Source organism: Bidens hawaiensis, unplaced genomic scaffold, assembly GCF_021521415.1.
Source record: "Bidens hawaiensis isolate Kalapana, Puna unplaced genomic scaffold, B.hawaiensis_p1.1 tig00001143_1, whole genome shotgun sequence".
NCBI classification, from domain to species: domain Eukaryota; kingdom Viridiplantae; phylum Streptophyta; class Magnoliopsida; order Asterales; family Asteraceae; genus Bidens; species Bidens hawaiensis.
The window spans coordinates 2,917,894-2,923,893 of NW_027491065.1; positions in this window are offsets into that span (position 1 = coordinate 2,917,894).

Sequence of the window (6,000 nt, forward strand, 5' to 3'; positions counted from 1 at the left end):
TTTTATTTGTGTCATTTTGGTTGGATATTGGCAAATAAAAAATTTGAGCTAGACCTTGTGTAAAGGTTGTCAGTTCGAACCGAAACCCACTCGGGTTTTTGACCCACCATGTGTTACGCCAGAGAATTCTGGTTTTATGGTGACACAACAACTGCCTAGTGGCAGTTGGCGGTATGGTTTCCCGGGGGACGCTCAAGCCAAACTTTGAAGCTAACATGAGCCCGGTTAAAACAACATAGTTTGGTCAGAGTGGGATATCGGGACTCTCCAAATTAAAAGAGTTCGATAGCCTAAATACAAAAAAATCGCCGTTTAAGAAAACGCATTTTGTTAGATCACTTAAATTTAAAGTTTATTACCATTTATAAGAAAACTCGTATCAATGAATATTTTGTTATAAATGTATCATAATGATGTTGACTTTCCGTCCGTAACTCCATATTCTTCATTATATTTGTATCAAACTTGTATTTGAGACGGTGTCTTAAGACGGTATCGTTAAGCATTAAAATACGTGTTCGCCTTATGTTAAACTCACAAAATATTGTTTGAAACATAAAACATTATTGGAGAAAAAAATAACTAAATCAAAACAGAAAAAAAAAATTATTCAGGTGACTGTGAATGAATATAGAGTTATTTTGTATTTCTACTAATACTCTATCTCGTTAATTTAGGATAAATATATTGATTATGTATCTGTTTATCTAAATATCTTTCTACCTACTTTTTTTAACTTAATTTGAGACACTTGTTCACTGATATGGAAAATAAATTTTACTATGTGTGATAGAAAGCCTAAATTACAGCATAAAAACTAAGGAGTTAAATACAAAAATTGGTCTATAATATGTTCTTTTTGTATGGTAAACTATAAAGAAACAAAAAAGAAGAAAGAAAAGTGATATACGTTAACCAAGTTCAACAATTGGGTCCCACCTTTGATAATGTATCAGTAAGTTCAAGTACAAATTAAATAGCTCTACGTATAAACATATAAGCACGGAATAGTTGCCAATTGTGTATATATAAATAGGTTAGAACCCGTATAATACAAGAGTCGATTAATATAGCAAAGAATATACAAATTAATTTTAATAATATAAAAAATTACATACAATATGCAAAATACTTCGAAACATTTGTTTCATGTTAACATAAGTAGTATCCACATCATTATCTTAAAGAAACGAAACGACATCTTGAAATATTATTCGGTGAGATAATAATGTCTGCCGTGAGACCGGATTGTCTGTTAAGTAATCGCAAATCATAATTAAAAAGTAACAAAAGTTTTATATGTCATTATGTGAATTAAATTAAAATCACCTTTGAAACGCCTTTCTCGAAACCAATCTATAAATATAATTAAAAAAGAAACTCAATACCGAGTAACCAAGGCAAAAAAGAAGAAATTAGAATAAATGTATTCGGTGACTCGGTGAGTGAATTACGGGTGATAATATGTATTTTGGAGATGATTAATACCTAAATAAACTGAAGAGTGAATTACAGGAGTTAATTGTGTTGACGCTTAAGAAATGGAAACTAAATACATACGATTAAAGTGGTAAAATTAATAAAGAATTTCAATAAGAAAATTGATTTTTAAGTTATTAAGGAAGGTTACGAAATTTTAGTAACTGAGTTATGAAAATTTAAATTTCACACAGGATGATATTACCATGATTTTCACTATCTTTATTAAAGTACTGATTTAACTTTCATGAGATAAAAATTTGAAAGTTGAGAGCTATTTACAAAAATTCAGTTGTTCGAAAAGAAATATAGAAACCAATAATTAAATTTAGTATACAGATTTTCAACAATCTTCCGTGAATTGAAAATTTATAAAAGAAAACAATATAAAATCAATATGTGCTCTTTTTACCATCGAGAAATAAAAGCAAAAAATTAATTTTCTAAATAATTTATAGTTAACAGAAGTGTATAATTAAAATGGAACCTAAAAAATAAATATTCTACATTTTAAAACCTAGATACTATTACGACTATAAAAAGTAAAAATAAAAATATTCAAATATAAATAAATAAATATGCAGTTGCATAACAGCCAAAGCCCGGTTTCAAAAAATATCTTAAAAATAAAAAAGTATATATTTATATATAAATAAATATAATAAACCATAATAGTTAGAAAGTAACAAAAAGTATAAAACTTATAATTAGTAGAAAAAAGAAATAATCATATGGTTTAAAAGTTTGTTAAAATATAAAAAAGCTTTCAAAGTTGTATTAACTAACGGCTGGTGGATGACGTTAGTGAACTGAACTAAAACTGATAGTTAATTGAAACTATTGTATCATAAAAACCTAAAATAAACTATTGGAACAAAATTGATAATTTTAAGAAACCACAGGAACCAAAACCGAAGTTCTCTCTTGAAAGTATATTATTTTCATTAAATATAATTACATAAAAATGTTATGTTTGCTATTAATAAAATGTAATGGTGAGAAATGATGGTCGTATATAAATCTTATATATTATTTTTTAATTATATAGTTTTATTGAGTTTATTATTAGAACTTTGGTACTTCAGAAATGCTTTTGCATTTCAGATAATTGATCGTTAAAGATGCTAAATTGGAGACTTGTACGAGCATGAAATGATATCTCAGGAAGATCGGAGAATGATATGGAGTCTTGGGAAATGTAGAAGGATTCGGTAAGAGTTTGGATGAGAAACCATATGCCGATGCTAAAAAATAACAAGATGGGTGGACAATAAAGCGTCAAAGAGTGCACGAGCATATTCTGGGCTAGAAAATAAGTTACGGGACCCATAATATACGAATTTTGGGTTTCTTGACGAGAGGAATCCGAAAATGAGGTTTTCTTTGGTCGTGTATCGCGAACAAATGGGTATATGTCCATCGTGATACGTGATGGACATAAAAAAGTGAAAAAACAGGTTTTGACCTATATGTTCTATTTTATGAACCCTAATAAGCAATCTTCACTTCCAACCATTTGGGGGACAAACAGGGGAGATTCCGGGAGACCCAGATCACCTCCAATCACCTCGGGGTTCGTAGTTCATAATCAAGAATCAATAGCTGAAGACTAATCGAAGATCATGAGCGACTGATTCTTCTCGAGTCATTCGCGGGATGTAGAGTACTATAACTTTTCAGTAGTTTCTCATATATTAGAATGATTGTAGTTATTGATTTATAATCTATAGACATTGATGTTTGGTATTGTTGAGCATTCAGTCGGTTTAGGTTTATTTCAATCAGAATGATTAGTTTGTTAATTGCTGTGATACGTGTCTCATAAGGCATGCTTAGTTTAGGTCAATGAAGTATACATCTGTCCATGATTGTGTCACATTGGAAAGGAACCTTTGATTATCAGTGCCGTGTGTTTACATTTGTTGATGCTAATCATACATCTGTCCATGATTGTGTTATATTGGTAAGGAACCTTTGGTTACATATGTTGATGCCTAAGAATAGATTAATCGGGTAACCAGATTTGTTTATCAATAACTAATGTGTTAAATAACATGAGATTAATATTTAGTTGCATGCTTGAACAATAGGTGTGACTCTGTTCTCGTTAATTGTTAAACTCGTTTAAGTGCTCTTTGTTTCCAAACAAAACCTGCTAGTGTGATTAGCACTCGACAAAACTTCATAATTGTTTCTTTATATTAGAAGTCAATATTGTCTCAATCTTTTCCTTCTCTATTTCCGATATTTTAGTTATTAGTTGATTGTGTTTGATTGCATTTCCTTTTTTGCTTTCCCTTGTATATATGGGATTGCATCTCATTACATTCAGACAATCAATAATCAATAAACACATTATTACTCTTGGTATCAATTTTATCATGGTATCAGAGCGGTTCTTTACCACTCTTTAAACAAATCAACCCTAACCCTAAATATCAAAGCAGCCGACACCACCCATGGCTGGCGATGCAAACGCCAACTTGGATTCTGCACCCGGATCAGTGAGACCTGATGTAAACTCACCTCTCTATGTTCATCCCTCCGATTATCCGAAACAGCTTCACGTAAACGAAACCCTTAATGACCATAACTACAACGACCGGTCACAGGAGATGTTGAACTTCCTGTTCGCCAGAAACAAAGTCTTGTTTGTTGATGGTAATCTCAAGAAACCAGAAAACGACTCCCCAGATCACATGCACTGGAGGCGTGCCGATGCTATGGTAAAGTGGTAGCTCACCACCACCATGGAAAAAGAGATACGAAACAGTGTGAAATATGCTGGAACTACTTATGAGATCTGGTCAGATCTCCTAGAACGATTCGGTAAAGATAATTCTCCGAGAGCTTACGAATTGAAACTCGCCTTAACCAGCACGCAGCAAGCGGGATCAACCGTTTCAATATACTTCACAATGCTCCGTTGTAACACCCCGGCTTAAGCGGAAATGCCCGAGTGTGACGTACAGATTGTTCAAACACAAGTGACACTATTTTGTGACCATAATAACATTTGTTTTTTGGTAAAGATAATGCTCCGAGAGCTTACGAATTGAAGCTCGCCTTAACCAGCACGCAGCAAGCGGGATCAACCGTTTCAACATACTTCACAATGCTCCGTTGTAACACCCCGGATTAAGCGGAAATGCCCGAGTGTGACGTACAGATTGTTCAAACACACGTGGCACTATTTTGTGACCATAATAACATTTGTTTCATTAATAAGCCAAGTAACACAAGTTCAAATAAGAATACAAATTGAAATCATATCATAATAAAAACAAATGTCTTGTTTATAAAATAACCTAGGTATTCTAAGCGTCTTCTAGTCTTTCATCCTCTAATCACGGTACTTGTAACATGTATAAAATACGGTAAGCTATAAATAGCCGGTGACTTTCCACAGTTTTAAATACATACATAAAAACCGTACATCTCATTAATAAGTGATAAACGAGCAAGTAAGTCCTTTCCAGTTGGTACAACCAACGTACTTGGATAATCGCGCAAGTAAGGTCCTTTCCAATTGGTAACAACCAACGTACTTGGATAATGAGGCCCTTTTACACTCGATACAAATGGACCGGAGTGCAAATGGGGGCTTATGATCATACTTAATGAGGCTTCCCAACGTGCAAGTAGTATTCGTGCAAGTAATACAAATAACACACAAGTCCATATACGAATTGTAGTTTTATATTAGAAGAAATCAATACTTGAATTTTTATATGGATACATATGCTACCCCAAAATAATAAAATATTAAAAATGGGTGGTGAAAAACTCACCTTAATGATTGAGGCGAAAAGGGAAAAAGTACTTGAAAGCGTTTGAGAATAACCACAACCGAACACGTCATGTAAGTCGAAGCAAGCGATCGCGCTAACTAAATTGAGTAAAAACAAGACTTAATCGATAATCGTACGGGGTGTTTTTATTGTATAACTTGTAATGAATATTCTATATTATTTTCTATTCTTTGATTATAATATTATTTATTTATGTTTTAACGGAGATCGGTTATTAATATGTTTTAAGTGTTATAACGGCGAGGATATGAAGTTTGCCCGTTCGAATACTTGAATTAGTGCTTATAAGTTGAAAATATAATTATTGCTTTAACGATATGATTTTTAGCGGAATAAAGTTTACGTTTAAGATTAGAAACGAGTTTTAGTTACGGTTTACGAAAACGGAAAATTTGGTTTTTAAGTGAGGAAAGGTAAGATATATTTTATAATTAATTTACATAATTTTTAATTAATTTAAAAAGGTTTTTATAAATTTATTTTGATTTTTAATTGACTAAAAAGATTAATTAATTATTAATAAATGATATTATATATAAAAAATATGTGACTGACCCGGGTCCTTATGTTACCAGTTTCGTGTGTTAACCAATTGATCTAGGCTTTAAATTCGTTATGAACATGGTTTTAATTATATATACATTATTAGTTTTCAATGGTTTTATTTAATAATAATAATAATAATAATAATAATAATAATAAAATACAC